We start from the raw sequence: 19,660 nt of genomic DNA, 5'->3' as shown, positions 1-19,660 counted from the left end.
GTTGATAGATTTACAGATGTTAAACCATCCTTGCATTCCTGGGATGAAACCTACTTGATCAAAGTGAATGATCTTCTTGATGAGGCACTGGATCCTGTTCGCCAGGATTTTGTTAAGGATCTTTGCATCTGTGTTCATCAGGGATATTGGTCTGTAATTTTTTTTTTGGCAGCATTTCTATCAGGTTTTGGTATTACTCCAGGACATTGAGACTAAAGGCATCTTTAAGGAGGAGACAGCACTTTCCAAACAAGTGGAAGCAGAGATAAACAGATGGGACTATATTAAGCTGAGAAGCTTCTGCATCTCAAAGGAAATAGTGCCCAGAATACAAAGGCCACCCACTGAGTGGGAGAAATTATTCACCCAATACTCATCAGATAAAGGGCTAATATCCAAAATTTACAAGGTACTGACAGAACTATACAAGAAAAAAACAACTAACCCCATCAAAAAATGGGGAGAAGAAATGAACAGACACTTTGAAAAAGAAGAAAGGCAAATGGCCAAAAGGCACATGAAAAGATGCTCAACATCACTAATCATCAGGGAGATGCAAATCAAAACTACTATGAGGTACCACCTCACGCCATTGAGATTGGCACACATCACAAAAAAGGAAAACAAGCAGTGCTGGCGGGGATGTGGAGAAAAAGGAACTCTTTTTCACTGCTGGTGAGAGTGCCGTCTAATACAACCTTTATGGAAAGCGGTATGGAGATTCCTTCACAAACTGGAAATTGAGCTTCCATACGATCCAGCTATACCACTCCTAGGAATATACCCGAGGAACACAAAAATACAATACAAAAATCCCTTCCTTACTCCTATATTCATTGCAGCGCTATTTACAATAGCCAGACTCTGGAAACAACCAAGATGCCCTTCAACAGATGAGTGGCTAAAGAAACTGTGGTACATATACACAATGGAATATTATGCCGCCGTCAGGAGAGATGAAGTCATGAAATTTTCCTATACATGGATGTACATGGAATCTATTATGCTGAGTGAAGTAAGTCAGAGGGAGAGAGAAAGACGCAGAATGGTTTCACTCATCTATGGGCTTTAAGAAAAATGAAAGACATTTTTAACAGTATCTCAGAGACAAGAGCAGTTGAGGCTGGTAGGTGCAGCTCATGACATGAAGCTCATCACATAGAGTGATGAGTGCAGTTGGAGAGATGACTACACTGAAAACTATCATAACAATGTGAATGAATGAGGGAAGTAGAAAGCCTGTCTCGAGTACAGGTGTGGGGAGGTGTGGAGGAGGGAGATCTGGGAAATTGGTGGTGGCAATGTTGCACTGATGAAGGGGGGTGTTCTTTACATGACTGTAATCATACAACTATAATCATGTTTGTAATCACGGTGTTTAAATAAAGACAATTATAAAAAATAGAAATAATATAATACATGAAAAATTATTTATTTATTTATTTATTTATCCTAGAGCAATTTTTCATATACTTTCTGTAGAAATATAATCATAAATTAGTATGTCATATCTTCAACTGGGACTAAATGTCATAAAAAATGTTTTCCATTTCATTTTAAAGGAAACAAAGCAAAAAAGTCTTTAAATGTGCATATCAAAAGATTTCACTCTGATTAAGTTTCAGAAAATAAAATCTGAGTTCTAAAGCCATGGAGATATCAGCAGAAAATATATAGGATATCAGAAAGATAACAGACATCTAAAATGGTGCTGTCTTTATATGTAAAGTTGCCTCGTGAATAATCAAACCTGAGACATTTCAGAAAGCAACTCATTTTCATCTATAATTCCCTATATAGAGAAAAATTCCTATTAAGAAAAGTTTTCATGAAAATGACTTATTTTGCCATCAGAGAGAGAGAGTTATTTGATTCAAAGGCATTTAGCCAGAAGTATTTCAGAACCATTTGGAGATGAATTAGATTTATAAAAATATAGCCATTCACATGCTAAGACATTTTGAACAGATCTACAATAAAAAAACATGCATAGCTATCTAAAGACATTAAAATACAGATCTTGTTGCCTCTGAATGCTAAGTATTTAAAAAAACTGAATTAGCATTCATATGCATATATGCTTTATAATTTACTATCAACAGCCTGATTTTTAATTTATATATGCCAATAAATTATTTATCAATTAAAGGTCTCTTTGAAAGCTGTTCTCATAATGTTTTCTGCTTGGGGAAATCTCTCAGGGTCATTCAACCTACCCTCCTCACCTTCACAATAAATACTCAATGAAGCATTCCATATGCAAAGTACTGCTTTAGTTATACTTAATCAGCATTCTCTAGCCTCAGACAGACCAGACAGAGCTGGCCTCACCACAATTTACAAAGCTGGTTCCCGGATATACTCTGGCACTCAAATTAATTTGAATTAGGATCTAATGAGATTCTGGAGGCCAAGGGTGGATCTTGCTAGCTCAGATTTGGAGAGGTTTTATTTATATATATATTTTGGGGGGGGAGAGTAATATTTGGAATATTATCCAGTTGTAAAATTCTCTTTAAGTCTAATGTGAATTTTTGCCTAGTCCATCAGGAAACCATAAACATGTTATACTGTTTTTTGCAAAAATAAAAAAGGAAGGTCAAAGAGTTAGTAGAGTGGTATGTTCTGGTGTTGCATAGAGCTGACTTGGATTCCATGCCCAGTAGCATATATGGTCTCGCCAAACCTCGCTAGAAGTGATTGACTTCTCCATGAAGAGCCAGGAGTAAGACCTGAGCACACTCAGGAATGCTTCCTACCCTGTCCCTATAAAGAAAAAACAAGAACCAGGGTATAGTATAGGGATTAGATTCCATGATTTCTATGTCACCAACCACACAATGATTTCTGATACTACATGTCCCTTCATCTCCCACCCTGGCATTATGAAATGTTCCCAAGGCAATGAGCACCCCAAGGTTGGCCTCCAGAACTGCATCGCTAGAGCACCACTGTACCTTTGAAACCTTTCATTGAACTGAAAGCTCATTGGTCTGAGGTCTCTGAACTCTGCTTTGAATGTCTCCCCACAGCATTCCTCCTGGAATGCAAGGAAGGTCATTAACTATTCTTAGATCTACTGATTCATCTTTGAAGTTTAAAATATTTTTTGTACAGGAAGGAGTAATTAGGAAATATCTACCTATCTTGTGGATTTATTGGGGGAAAAAGTGTATTTTGGGGAATAAACAAAATAGGATCCCTTATTCCTTAGGTCAAGATTTAAAGATGCAGTCCTCATAATCAATGGTAATTCCCCATTCAGCAATGTTATTATTTTTGTTATTGTTATTTTTTTGCCACACCTGGTGTCTCTCAGATGTTACTCCTGGCTATAAGGTCAGAAATCACTCTTGGCTTGGGGTACTATATGGGATGCTGGGGAATGGAATTGTGGTCCACCCTAGCCTAGCTTGTGCAAGGCAGAGACCATACTGCTTGTGCCACTGATTTGCCCCAAGTTATTGTTATTTTTTTTACTATCCCCAATGGTGCTCAGGTTTTGCTTCTGACACTTTATGCAAATATCACACTTATAAGTGCTCTAGAGACCACATCTTGTGCCAAGAATAGAAATATTGTTAGCCATATGCACAACAAGTATCCTTTCTATTGCGTTATCTCTCCAGCCCATAAGCAACAGTTTAATGTTATTAATTTTATTTTTTTTCATTTTCAAAACTTGTCTTGTGCTGCTTTGATTACTTGGGCATACCAAAAGAAACCCAGAGGTGGGAGTATTTTGCACTGCTTCCAAACAAAATATCATTAGTAATTAGTATTCAGGGTGTTCAGTAGTAGTATATATAAAGTTTTATTTTCTTTTTTTTTTTTAGAAAATATGTGATGTGTTGATATTGGGAGGAAAATTAGAATATGGATATGGCAGTAAAAGTAAAATGCCATAGCCCCCAGTCTACAGGCATGATGGCTGGATTCCAGCAGGACTACTGTGGTGAAGGCTCAGCTTATCCCCTGAAAAATGGGATGTGGTCCTGTTAGACACTGCTTACGAAAGGCCAGTTGTACCTTAGGTTAGCACTTGTCAGGATAGTAACCATGAACTTACTAAACATTAATGTATGATGAGAATTAACAATGCCAAGAACATAAAAAAAAAAAACTAAACAAACTATGTGCCTTTGCCCCTTGCACTAAAACAAAAATTGCTGGACCATACCTTACTTACTCTAAGCTGATAAAATAATCTACTATATTTTTCCCAAGTTGGTAGAATCAGTAATAATATCTTTAGTCAGTTATTTAGTATTATGTAGGCTACTGATGTGCTTGGTCTTTTAATTGCATCTGCCTTTACTTCACAATAGCTCTTTGATATAATATTAAATGAACAATGGGATTGTACTTTATTGATTAATAGTTGACTAGAAAAAATCATATCCAAGAATAAAGAATAAATATTTTTCTTATTTATGTTGACTACTAAGAATCATATCCAAAAGGAAATAATAAGTATTTTTCTGATGTCTGTTGATAGTAAATGAAACTGATGATTAGAATTTACAATACACATATAACGTTTAGATGATTGTCTAATGCTGACACATAATGTTTATTCTATAGCAAAAACATGTTACACCTGATATACCCAACTTCCTACTATTGATAACCTTTTGCTTAAATATGAAGCAGAAATCCCAATAAATCAGACTCAGTTCCAACTACTCTTGAGTATGTCTGGTCTCTGAGTACCCACTCTTCACCGATTCCTCACTCCCATCCTCCTATTGAATAACGCTGAAATCCCTCTCAGTGCTGCCCGACTCAGCTAGGCTGTGACAGTAAAAAAAATATATAATAACGGATTTTTAGAAATGAGCATCTTTAGAAAGAAAGAAAGGATTCAACTAGGGACAGAAGTGCTTACACATCATTTATTTTCCTGATATTTTATGCGCTGAAGATGACCTGGTTAATTCAAATTATTGAGCAATTTCACTTATTTTTTTTTCTTGTCCTGTTTTTTTGGAGACAACATACGGCTGTGTTTAGGGCTTGCTGTTGCCTCTATGCTCAAAGATCACTCTTAGAGGACCACATAGGATGCCAGAGATCAAACTTCAATTAACCCTCTGCAAGGCAATAGTCGTATGTTCTGTACTATTGCTCTGTCCTTCACTTCTTATTAGAACAAAATTAGTAATTCTTGCTAAATGTCTGTAGTTACTCAATTTTGATGATAAATGTCTCTTTTAAGTTACAGGATTAATCAGGAACATTACATCTTCTTATTTCTTTTTGGGTTTTGGACCACACCTACAGTACATGACTAACACCAGGCTCTGTGTACACTCCAGGGTCCTGGTTGTTCTCTGGAGACTATGTAGCATGGATTGCATCTATTAACTTTTTTAACTTTTTGCTAAGATCATAAGCACTTTACATCATCTAGATCCCACATCATCTAGATCCTAAAGAACAATTACTGTCTTGTGACTAAGATTCAGTAAGAAGCTATAAGCCAGAAATTTAATTTTGTTAGTAAAGTAAAAAAATAATTAATTAATAAAAGACAAGATTCAGAGATCCAAGGATAATTTTTTAAATTTTCCTAAAACAAAATTAAAATTTAACAGGAAAATTTAAAAAAAAAATTTTATTTTTCTTAATACACATTTGAAAAACATGTAAAAACTACTACTTGGTGAGGATGAGAAGTAAAATCAATAACCATTTATTTATCCTTAAAAAAATGTAATTACCGGAGCTGGAGAGATAGCATGGAGGTAAGGCATTTGCCTTTTATGCAGGAGGTCGGTGGTTCGAATCCCAGCATCCCATATGGTCCCCCGAGCTGCCAGGAGTGATTTTTGAACATAGAGCCAGGAGTAAAACCTGAGCACTGTCAGCTGTGACCCAAAAACCAAAAACCAAAAAAAAAATGTAATTACCTTTAAAATGTAAAGGACATAGTTAAATTGTAATTAAAATAGGTTTCACAATAGAATGAGCCTCTTATATAAGGCCATCACTTTAATTTTTATGTCCCTATTATTTATTAAGTAAAACAAATGTTTGAGTCATACCTAGACATGCTCAGGAGTCACTCCTGAGTCTGCACTCAGGAATTACTCTGGGCTGTGTTTGGGGACAATACAGGATAGCAGGGATTAAACTCGAGTTGGCTTTGTGCAAGACAAGTGTCACTGTATTATCACTACCAGCCCCTTGAAAACAAAGTGTTTTAAGATTTGAAAAGTCAAAGAGAATAATTTAGTGGTGTAGTTTCTGATTTTCAGTTAGAAATTTAATATAAATTTTAGAATATACATTGTATCTAATTAAATCAATGTTTTGACATATGTTAAATTGTACTAAATTGTTACTAGACAATTTCTGGAAAGAACATAGAGGATATTACAAGTAAACACAATTTTGTTTTGTTTTGTTTTTTTGGGTCACACCAGGCAGCACTCAGGAGTTACTCCTGGCTCTATGCTCAGAAATCGCTCCAGGCAAGCTCCAGGAACCATATAGGATGCCAGGATTCAAACCACTGTCCTTCTGCATGCAAGTCAAACACCTTACCTCCATGCTATCTCTCCGGCCCCAAGTGAACACATTTTTACTAACATTTTTGATCTGAGTGCTGTTAAAAAATAAAATTCTAAAATCTATATACCTCTCATAATCTTGATTTGTAAAAAACCTCTAAAGTAAAACTCCCTGTATCACAAACCATGATCTCTACTCTCAGTATGGGACACTTGAATCTGACCTTATATTCTCCTGTGCACAGAAAAGTTATTGGCTCTCCTTAATTTAAATTCCTCCCTCTTTTGCAGCATTGAAATTAGAGTCAAATTCCACCTGTAATCTATGATTGAATATTCAAGAAGCTTAAAAAATAAAGTGACAATAGCTACATATTCTTTCTAAGATCAGAGAAAAATATCTGTGTCCAAATATAATGGAAATCTAAATCCAACGTGTTGGAGTCAAACAGGATGGTCAATGAAGAGTCTTGGAGTTTTAACCTATAAATAAAAGACTCTGGTATGGAAATAGTTACAATATTTCATTATTTCTTATCCCTAGAATGTTTTTATGGCTCCAACTTTCATATTTTCTTGAATTCCAACCACATCACATGCTGTGACTTTTATTTTTTATTTATTTTGTTGTTCGTTTTTTGAGATCTTTATTTAAGCACCTGATTACAAGAATGATTATAGTTATACACCATAGCAGAAGTGAATCCACGTTTGTGTTGTCATATTTATTACTGACCTGATATATTTTTTGGATGTGTAATTTTTTCTTTATTTTAAATTATTTCCTCAAAATGCATTCCCGAATGTGGATCTATTGGGTAAAGCTTTCAGGGTACAAAGAACTAATGGCTAAGGACAATAAGCTTTGGGTAGTGAGTTTAACATATCTATTTTGATAATATATCATCATTAAATCCTTTATTGATTAATTGATTGATTCTCTTTTATATTTTTGATATTTTCATCACCGCTCTCCTGATATTTTAACAGAATGCTCTTTCTTTGACTTCACCACCCCATTCTGTTCATTTTTCTTTCAACCTTTGCCCATTATCAGAAGTTTTGTTTTTCAGTTTTGTGCTTCCATTGAATAATTCTCAAATAAAATACTTTCATTCTCAACACTTTCTTTTGCAGGTCTGTTATTTTTCTGAGTTTAGGTTTTTTCAAACTATTTACTCATTACAAATTATGCCTCCCCCATCACTGTATCCTCCTTAACATGCTCTAAATCTTTCTTAATCTAATACTTGTTTCTTCTATAAGAAAATACTTACTGGATATTTCTCAGATATTTTTTATGAGGAATGAAGTTGTGCTCCACGGTGTTTTCCAATTTTTTATTTCTCTTGAATGAACTTTCTTATGTGGGGATTAATTTCCTTACAACATGCCGCTTACTGTGTTGTCTAATCTAGTAGTCTTACATGCATAGATTCCAAGTTAGGGTACAATGTATTGCTTTGTTATTGAGGATTTATATTTATTGCTAATGCCTAGAATCTAGCTTATGAAAGCCGTTTGTTAATATTGAAGCTATTTATTATTTTGGTGGTTTTATATTTGGTGGGGATTTTTTCCACTGAATTTTCTACTTACCAAGTTTTGTTTTTCCTTCAAGGGAAGCCCAGAGAGATTATTTGCTATACTAGATACCCAACTAATACTAAAAATAACTATAGAATATTTAGAATAAGGAGCATCTGTCAAGCTAAAGTACAAGTACTAATGAATTTTAAATGTATAATCTTTGACAAAAACTTATTAAAATCTGGGGCCAGAGAGATGACATGGAGGTAGGGTGTTTTCCTTGCATGAAGAAGGATCGCAGTTAGAATCTCTGCATCCTGTATGTTCCCCTGAGCTTGCCAGGAGCGATTTCTGAGCCTAGAACCAGTAGTAACACCTGAACACTGCCAGGTGTGGCCCCAAAACAAAAATAAAACAAACAAAAATCTAATGCTAGAAGGCTAGAGATATAGTAGAGTGAGTAGGACACTTGCCTTTTATTTAGTCAACCTAGGTTTGATCCTTTGGCACCCTATCTGTTTCCTTGAGGCATGCCACGAGTGAGCCCTGAGCAGAGTCAGGAATGAGCTCCAAACTCCACCAAAAGTGACCCCCTGAGTGCAAAACCAGAAGCAAATCTTAAGCACTGGTGGGAATGACTCCAAAACCAAAAGAGAAAAAAATATTCCAATTAAAACTTAAAATATCACATATATATCCATCTTTAAAATAATAGATACTAGGGTCTGGAGTGATAGCACAGTTGGTAAAGCACTTGCCTTGCACAAGGCCAATCTGGGTTTGATGTCAGCATATGATCCCTTAAACCTGCCAGTAGTGATTTCTGAAAGCAGAGCCAGAATTAGCCCTTGAGTATCACTGGGTGTGGCACCAAAACAAAAAAAATTCATAGATACTAATGAAAAATTATCTGCAAATTGTGAAAAATATTGACTATTCAATTCCTATATACAGATGAAATTTAATAAATGGTGCAATTATAGAGACACAATGGCAATGATAATGATGTGACACACACTTTTTGAGTTTGTTATGATGAGGCAAGCGTTTTGCTTGTTTTCCCTCTGCTTGCACTCCTCTGCTTTTACTTCCTGAAGCTCATTTTTCTCAATGTCAGCATCAAATATCTATAGAATGGAAAGAGGCAGATAAAATATAAGCTTGTCAGTTCACATCCTAATTCATTCCCTATCTCTTCTGTTCCAGGCAAACACAGTGCTCCCCTCCCTTTATCACTGACATTTTTCTATTCAGAATGTTTGCTTCTGGCATTATTGGCATTTCTAAATTCAGTATTATAAACACTCTATGGAGTAGAAAATTTTTCACTATTGTATATATCAATGTGTTATGCTGACTGATACTGATATAAAATTGTTTATCATTGGTCTGTTATCTGAAGAATTGGCTGAAAATTTAATGGAGGAAAAATGGATTACCTTACCTGACAGTCTATTACCTTAAATTAGTATGAGAGTAACTAATATTTTGAAATTAAGGATTTGCTTACCCAAAAAGCCTCTTCATTAAATTTTATGATGGGGAAAAAGGAAATGTGCATCATTGTGATGCATATTACATTCATTTTTCTATGCAAGTTAAGGTTATAAACTGTAATTTAAACAGCAGGTATTCATAAAGACAAATTTACACTCATTTTACAACCTGGAAGAGATAACCATAAATGGACCATCATAAAGATCTCTCAAAATTCACTCCCATTTTTCCTGGACCCTCTACTAGCTGTCTCTTAGTAGACAATTCATCTATGTTTACATATTCCTATATGATTTGGACCAACTTAGCATTATTGATATTTTGTTCAGAATATTCTTAGAAACTTTATCTATTGTAACCAAAATTGGAAACACATAAGAGGAGTAAGACTCATTTAGGACATCGACACAACTCTATGTTAAATAGCAACTGAATAGAATAAACCATAGTCTATTCATTAACAATAGTAGTAACATTCTGAAATCCTTTGCTGAACAATCAGGCACCAGGTAGGCACTTACTGCCCACAATCATTTGTAAGTATTGATTTTATAACTCTTTGCATCAAAATCATGAGCTCTTCAGGAACAGATTTTTCATTTTATTAAGACCTGTAGTCTTGGGGTTCTAGAGGAAACATAGCAGGTAGAACACTTGCCTTAAACATGGCTAACCTGGGTTTTATCTACAGTATCCCATATGGTCCCCCAACACCACTAAAAGTGATTCCTAAGTGCAGAGCCTAACCCCTGCCTGAGCATTGCAGGAAATGTCTTGTCCCAACAGATAAATAAATAAAATCTGTAGGTTGGTGCTAAGAACAGAGACAAAAAATGATGTGTGGGGCATTATGGGACTCATTTTTCTAAGAATATCAGTAAAAAGCCAGTGAATTTTTAGGCATGGGGTGGTCCTCCAATCCTCTCCATCAAATTTCCAGTGACATGAGGCTGCTGGTGGAAGGCTTCACAGTTTGCTGTCGCAGGGGAATTCATAGACTCAAATCCCTTATCCACCACAGAATGAGCATCCCACAGTCAAGCCCATACCCCCCCATCCTTTCTCCACAGACTTTGTAACCACAACGAAGTTACTAGCTCCAATTCCCTTACCTGAGACCACACACTCTCTTTTCCCTGTCTTTCATCATCCCAGAACCTACCAAGATAGCTCTAGTTCTCCATAAAGGCGGTGAAATGAGTAGAGGTTCAATTGCAGGGCAAGATTTTGTAACTTTCGGGGAAAGATCATCTATAACACAACCTTTGAGTCATTACTTACGGCCATTAACCCTGCACCAACATCCAGTGCTGAGATCTGCTACATAAACACTTACTCTGGTTTCTATGTGTCTCTTTCTCCACTTTTTTTTTTATTATTTAAACACAATTGTTACAAGTTTTTCATATTTTTTCACATATGAAGTTGTTCATGTTTGAGTTACAGTCATAGAATGTATAAAAGCCTTCAACAGTGCAGCAATCACCCTTTCTGATGTCCTTTCTTCCCACTTGCTTCTGGGGGCAGACATGTAACTTCATCTCTCTCTCTCTCTATCTCTCTCTCTCTCTCTCTCTATCTATCTATCTATCTATCTCTATCTCTTTCTTTTTGGGCATTGTGGTTTGCACTACTGCTAGTGAAAGTGTATCATGAATATTCCTTTCATATTAGATCCTTCTCTGCTCTAACTGCCCTCTTTGCTCTTTGTGGCAAGCTTCCTACCATGGACTAGTCTTTCTAATGCTCATCTCTTTCTCCACTTTCAATGAACTCACTTGGTGTTTCGAGATATCTGAACTGTTAACATGATCTCTTATGGATTTTCTCCAAGAGCCTGTGGCCGCCCCAATATTAATGCCACACCTGGAATACGAAAATGACTGAAAAAAGTTTCTAATAATTATATGAGAAACTAATGCCTTATCAGCAGTTTCTCTTCTGGTTGGGTTGCATTTAAATGTTTTGGGGGTCACATCTAAGAGTACTCATGGTACACTTCCAACTATGCACTCAGAGATCACTCCTAGCAAACTTCAGAAACTATATATTGTGCTGGAGATAGAACCTGGGTTGACTACAGTAAGGCAAATGTCCTACACACTGTATTATCACTCCCTCATTTGGGTTGTACAATATTAAAATACAAGCTCTGAGACCCAAATAAAGATCATAGCTCTTTATAAAGGATACTTTCATTACAGTAGAGTTCACTTCCACTGTTTCTGGAGGACCTGTCAATGGAGAGACAGATTAAGGTAGAGAAGGATCTTGATCCTGAAGCATGTTGGGAGATGACTGACTCTTTTCCACAAAGCTGCCATCTTGGATTCTCAGTCATCAGGAACCATTTCTGTAGAAAGGGAACAAGGCAGACACATGTTTCGGAAGGGTGGGTTACATACAGTTGAACACCAATGGATCAGTAGATTTCCTCTGGGATTGAACCCTGGAGGTATATTTCTATGAGAGATGCAAATAGAGATTGATAGGGTTCCCCTCCCCTTAACATATTTATATATATATAATATAATTTATATATTATTATATAATAATAATAATTATTATTATTACTTAGAAATTAAATGACAACAATTACAATCCATTACATGTTAAGATTAATTTCTTTCTATTCTGTTAACTATTCTCTGTGGGATGGGAATGGAGGAAAATCTCCTATCTTCCCCAATGCTCAGCCATGCAGGATTTTTTCTTAATTTAAAGTGATTGGTCTGGTCCACTTCAATTCTCAAATTAAGTGAGCAATAATTGGGAGACTTACTAAATTCTGAGACATTTCATACTTTTCTCAGTTTTTAGTTCTCTCTTTGGTATATTTTACCTGTTTGTTCATTCTTTAATATAAACAAAATGGGATACTATTTATTTGTTCAAAATTGTCAACTCAATGAACTCTTTTTGATGTTTTCACTGTAATTATGAGAAAAATGTTAATTATTCAAATTCCATAAGAGATCACATAATTTCAGAGACACCTTAAATGATTATTTGGATATTAAAAATGTTATATTTTAGTTATTGCAGGTGCACATAATAAAAATTATCATTAACTTTTAAAAGATTGCTAAAGACTAAGTAGTTTCCTGAAGCATGAGAACTTTCATCAATGGACATCACATTTTTTAAACATTAGAGTAAAAGTGATTGAAATAGCTCAGCATTTCAGAGTATGCAGGAAATATATGCAGGCTATTTGAGAGAAAGAAAACAAAGCAGCAACCACCTTGCAATAATTTAAATAAAAATCATGAAGAGTTTTTTTGATAATATTGCTTTTAAAAAGGCTAAAATTATAGTACATTGATATTATTATTGGTTAAATATATTGGAATACTAAGTAAAGCTAACATAACATAATGTGTCATTGCATTAGAAGGTATAATAATAGCATAGTGTTTTCTTCTCATTTAAAAATATCTAAAATGGAACCAGTGTGATAATACAGTGTGTAGGGTGATTGCCTTGCACATGACTGACCTGGGTTTGATTCCTGGCATCCCATGGGGTTCCTTCAGTACCAAAAAATGTGATCCCTTAGTATAGAGGCATGAGTAACCCTGAGTACTAAAATAAAATTATATTATGTTTTTTGTTAAAATCTGTATATATATTTGAATACCTCCTTCTTGTGATATGAAAATAAAGCCCCACTGCAGGGTATGGGAGAGATAACTTAATGGGATGAGCATACACTTTTTGATTGAAGCATCAGAAGATGATACCCTGAGCACTCCTGAACAGCCCCTGAGCTGGTGTCAGGAAGAGTTCCTCCTGAACACCATTGAGAATGGCCCAAAAAACAAACACCCCCTCTAATTAAATGTTCAGTTAATCTCTGACTCTTTAAATACAGATTCTTATGGAGTATTTACATCCTTCCTTTATTTGAAGAGTAAATAATCTAATTATGAAGTCTTCATTTTCATTTTACTTTGAATATAATTTATCAATAAATAATAATAGGCACTTCAGGGAAAATAGTCTTTAAGGAGATTATTGGCCTTATCACTGACAACTTGCTAAATGTGTTCATTATAAAATACTTTACATAAACATATTAATTTTATAACATGCCTGCAGAGACATAATACTACTTAAGAGTAAAGTAATAATTGTTAATAACCAAAGTACAATATTCCTTATACAACATAATTATATTATATGAATTCTTTTCCTAAATCAGGATTGGAAAATCGTTGTCTGTGTTCATAGCCAGTGTCACCTGACTTCTTAAATAAAGCTTTATTGGAACACAGCATTGGAACACAGCCATCACTGAAACAATCATGCTTGTTTTGTGTAGACTGCCTTCCAGTGACAGCTGAAGAAGGGAACATTTCCTAAGACCTAGAGCATTTACTATCTGGCTATTCTTTGTCCATCCCTTCTCTAAATGATAACTATGTACTAGTTTAAACATCAGCAGCACAACTCTGGTTGAATAATAAAGCAATGATCTATAGATCAAAAATCTTATCAGAATAATTTAGCTTATATTTTATACTGGTTTCTAAGATTTATATTCCTACTGCAGACTGAACATTTGTCTTTAGATGACAAGCTATTAATCTTGAATTCTTCAATTGATTAAAATAATCACAATGAAAGCAATATCCTTTGCTTATAAAATTCTTTAGGCATGTGTTATAGAAAGTGGGTTTATGTTTAGAATAATTTATAATGTTCTTGTTTTAACCCCAAGTTTTCTTTTTTTATGTAACACAGACTTTAAATACTTTAAATGGGGACCATGCAGACTATTTATTAGAACCATAACATAAAACTTCTATAAATGTATAAATTACATATTAAATTTATTAATATTATTAGAAATGGATATTTTAAAAAATAGAAAAAATTTGAAAATATTTAGTACCTTTGATCACCAACAGAATTTTCTACAATACCGTTCCCAGTGAAAATGAAATTAGTGTTCTCATAAAAAGTATTGCAAATGCTGTGATGGTGAAAAAAAAGAGATTCTTGGAAAGAGAGAGAGAAGATAAGCAAGAGAGAGAGAAAAGAGGGAGAGTAGAAAAACTAGAACTTTTTTCTACATGAAGGAAGAGGATGCACAAGGTTTCATGGTTATCAACATTTGATTGCTTGTTTTAGCTAAACTTTGTACAGAGAAGAGAAAGGCATGTATATTCAAGTGAAGTAAGTTGAAGAGGAAGCTCTTCAGAAATAACACTATAAATAGAAAAGAGAAACCCAGAAACTGCAATGAGTAAGAAGTTGAATGTTATTGTAGCCAAATTGCTCAGAAGAACACCTAAGAACACTCTGTATTTGAGGCATCATTATGGAAAAGCTAGTCTTTTCCATCACTCTCCATCATCTCAGGTAAAAAGCTACTATTGTTTGGAAAATAGTCATAATACATTTCTATTTAGCATCAAGAGAGAGAATGTGACCCCAAACAGTGAGTGCAATTTTATGTTTCCCTGGAAAAAGCCCTTCTTGATCATTTTCAACACAGCAAAGTTGAAGATTTTGGGAAGCAATGGTAAGACAGCAAGGAGGTGGAGATAGATGGAAATAAACATAGTGAGTCATCCAAAAGACCACAATACATTGCTCATAATACAAAATACTGTGTTATTCAACTCTCCTGTATTTTGAAAAAGGTAAAATTGAAATAATAATTAATAATAACAATAATAAATTGCCAAAAGTGAATTGTACGACAACAGGATTTTTAAGTTAGCTAAATCACTTTGTATGATATTGTCATGTTGTCTTCATTTCATCATACCTTTATACAATACCAGAAGGAAGCAAACTGATCATTGGATTAAGGTGCTAATTTAGGTTCCTTAAACATAACACATGTAGTGTTTTGGTGCATAAAATTGATAACTGGAGGCTGTGGGGGAGGTACGACTTATTGAAAAATCTATTTTCCTTCTGCTCAATGTTGTTATCAAAACTGCTCTAAAATAAGTGATACTTTTTTAAAAAGTGCCAAAAGAATTCATAAAAAGGATAATATTTTTTCTAAGACATTTCATGAGTGAAAATTAAATTTGAAGAAATCTACAGAACAAAGTGAAAGCGCTATAATTAAAATAAAGAACAGAAAAGTGAAGAAACTCAACATAATTGAAGAAATAAAAATTAAGAGGTTTGGGTTGGGAACAATATTTAAATATAAATATCTAAAATATATTAAAATGTGATTAAAAACTCATATTAGAATAGGCTGACTAATTCTGATACCTGCTACCAAGTGAGTACATTTATCATAATGGTAGGAATTGGGTTAAAAAGTACTGAAATATGCAGCCTTGCAAATTTCTTCCCCAAAATCCACATGCACGTCTTTTGTTTGCTATTTATTTTATATATTTTATTTGGGATCAGTATTTGCAGGGCCATTTGCAGTAGGTCAATGAAGACTCCCATCTGTCTATGTACCATGTTCTACCTTGCCTGGTGGGGTCCATTAATAACAATCCCTCCTCTTTCTACCCGCTTACCCACAAATGTCCAGAAATAAAAAAAGTGTTGTCATGCACTTTCTCTTCCCATCACCAGTTATCCTGACTTGCAGCAAATCAATGGAACCAAAAGTAAAACTCTATGTGAAAGAATTTGAAGAATGAGCAAAATTCACTGAGCCAGCCACAAACCATGCAATGACCACTCAATGGAGCTTCCAGTCCAGGAACAGTCAAGCATCGCTACATGCTCTCTATTGAAGGCTTTGCAGCATATATTCTGTTTTTTATATCAGCTCTAAATGTGAGATCCATCCTACAAAGACCACAGCAAATGAACAACACTGCAATAAAGCATGGGAGTTTTTGTTTGTTTGTTTTTATCGGCATGCTGGAGTTGCCCCTCTAAGGTAACAGCAACCTTTACTGAGCTCTCAGTCTCCTTAAATTGGGTTACAGAGGCTTCAAACCATTGTAGTTAACCATTAAGTTGATTGGCTGTATACTTTTATGGAAAGATATCTAAAGTGGTATATTTTGCTTTATGGGGTCTTGAGCTCTGTAGTAAAGGAGGGGCTTAGGTGCCCTTGATCTTTTTCACCCAGAGGTCTCCTAAAATTGGCTGTTCTGGCCTAGTCTTTTTCCTTAAAACTTGAGCCTGTCATGACTGTACTTAGGTTCAAAGCAAGCTAGGTTACAGCTATATCAAACTTTAGATCCTAACCTTTAGAGATTCAGACCTTAGTATGAACATACCTTCTACTCTTCCTGCCTTGACCTTCCCAGTTGCCAGGGGATGCTGTAATGACTGTGTGTGGGAGTGAAGGCTACTATTCTGGCACTGGAAAGCTCAGCAATAAACCTATATTTGAAATTAATATATATGCCAGAGAAACACAGCACACAGGCCAAACAAATAAGAAATGCAAAGAAATAGAATCAAATAAGAAGGAGCAAATAAAATAGAGCAGATTAAACATTCAGAAGAGGGGCTGGGAAGGTGGCGCTAGAGCTAAGGTGTCTGCCTTACAAGCGCTAGCCAAGGAACGGACCGCGGTTCGATCCCCCGGCGTCCCATATGGTCCCCCCAAGCCAGGGGCGATTTCTGAGCACATAGCCAGGAGTAACCCCTGAGCGTCAAACGGGTGTGGCCCAAAAACCAAAAAAAAAAAAAAAAAAGAAAAAAAAAAGAAAAAAAACATTCAGAAGAAAGATTGCCAACAATTTTCCAGAAATAAAATGTGTACAGCTAGAAAAACTTGCTGTATCGATGAGATCCAACCTGCAAAAATTCCCTTTTCAATATTCAACCTGCAATTTCATGCCGCAGATTTCCCGAGTCCCTCCTACTACCTGAAGAATTATCATATCATAAAATATCTGATAGCCATAGGTTATGTCAGGAAGAAAAATGCATAAACTACTCAAGAAAAAAGCAAGTGTAAGTGAAGGATTTCAGATACAGTTAGAACGTCCTTCAATTACAAAGGGCACAGTAAAATCTGTCATAAATATGCAAAACTTCAACGAGTATGGCGCCCATGAGCTGTTCTGAGGAATGGATTAGAAAATGAATTTATGGCACCCAGAATGATGTAGAAAAACGATGGCATGCCTATTTTGTTGTGGCTCAAGGAAATTGAAAAGAGCATGATGGAAGTTTTATTATTTGCCAAGAGGCAACAGGAATCAATTCTTCTCACATTCAATTATAAAGAACTTAGTCACTGGCTCTCAATGGGGAGATGTTTGTGTCCAGCTGTAATTCTATTACTTTGGAAAAATGGAAATGAATACTTCACAAACAGCCAATATGTCAAGCTGAGCAGGATCTGCCCATATACTTTATGTTCTTATCAATACTAACTTTACTTATTTTGAGACTATTCTATTAGGTGCATATAAGGCTAGAACTGCAGCATCTTTGTGAGGAGCATTTTATCAATTTGATAGTTTATTAATTATTGAATAAGGTATATGGTACAGGAGTTAACGCTATAGCAGACCTCAGTTTAATCTTATCAACACATGTCTTATCACGCATCAGTGGATATAGCTGCAGTGGTCCTGAAATACTCAGGTTCAACTGGTGTGTGGACCAAACATCAGTGCCCCTTAGACTGGGCCCTCATGGCTGATATCAAGTAGAGTTCTCCAAGATTCTAGATTACTGTTTTGGGTCCCCTATGTCGAATATGAATATATTCAACAAATAAAAAAGTTTAGAGAGTTGATAGTCTTAAGAGAGGGGTGGATAAAGGTGATCTAAGGGCTCTTAATTTCTAAATTACTAGAATGCCTGAGGAGGGGGCAGGGTCATACATTGAGTTTTTTGTTCCACCTCTCTCAGTGGAAGACAATCCAGAGACTTTAAATTAGCTTCCCCTTCCATATAGTTCCCGTTTTGAACTATAAAGACCCAAGTAGTCTTGATTAGCATTAGGTAGGTATTTGACTGTTAATGTCTGCCCTTCTTCCCATGTTGATTGGCCCTGAACAATAAATATTGTACGTGAAGGACAGTCAGAGCTCACAGTCCATGAGGCTGAAATCCACATTATTCCCTGCTTATCTTGCTTCTGTCTATCTTGTTTTCTTAATTATCATGGCAGTTCCCTTTCACCTAACCTCCTGGCAAGAGTCTCAATTATTAAAATATAAACATTGCACTAAAAAAATTTATAAAACTATTCATGGGTCTCTAAGAAATATTATTATGCTATACTTTGATAAAATATCTATTTTATCCTAAAATTATTTTTTCTGAAAGCATGAATTATTTTAATGCTCTCTATTGAAAGTCTTGCATTTTATTCTGTTGTTTAGAGAATATATAAAGAAGTGCATAAAATTAAAGTGTAGCATGAAAGTAATCAGAACAATAGCTAAATAGGCTATTTAACTAATAAAAATATTTATAATTTATTATCATAGATTTAATATTGAATGATATTCATCTTCTACTAGTCCTCCAAATGCATGCAGTTTTTCTGTACTTAGATTTAAAATCTAAGTAATAACAAGTAATACCATAAGTAAACCTCCACATGTTTTTCTTATTTTAGAATTGTGCTAATAAATAATCTTCAAATACATGATAATTTATTTATTTAAAATATTTTTGGGGGGTCACACCTGGCAGTGCTCAGGGGTTACTCCTGGCTCTACACTCAGAAATTGCTCCTGGCAGGCTCGGGGGACTATATGGGATGCCAGGATTTGAACCACTGACCATCTGCATGCAAGGCAAATGCTTTATCTCCATGCTATCTCTCCGGCCTCTATTTTTTTTTTTTTTTTGGTTTTTGGGCCACACCCGGTGTTGCTCAGGGGTTACTCCTGGCTGTCTGCTCAGAAATAGCTCCTGACAGGCACGGGGGACCATATGGGACACAGGGATTCGAACCAACCACCTTTGGTCCTGGATCGGCTGCTTGCAAGGCAAACGCCGCTGTGCTATCTCTTGGGCCCCCCTATTTTTTTAAAATGTTTTGACCCAACTATATTATACTTTTACTGATTTTCTTATGTGGTACCATTCAGAAAAAATGTTAAAAGTATTAATTTGCCAGAGTTAAAATTAATAATAAAGTAAGCTGCATATATTTTTGGCTAAACTTTGTTTTTAATAAGAAAATATCATGTTAAGTAAGG

The sequence above is a fragment of the Suncus etruscus genome, chromosome 10 (assembly GCF_024139225.1).
Source record: "Suncus etruscus isolate mSunEtr1 chromosome 10, mSunEtr1.pri.cur, whole genome shotgun sequence".
NCBI lineage: Eukaryota > Metazoa > Chordata > Mammalia > Eulipotyphla > Soricidae > Suncus > Suncus etruscus.
The sequence above is the reverse complement of the archived record's forward strand: the minus strand, read 5'-3'. Positions refer to the sequence as shown.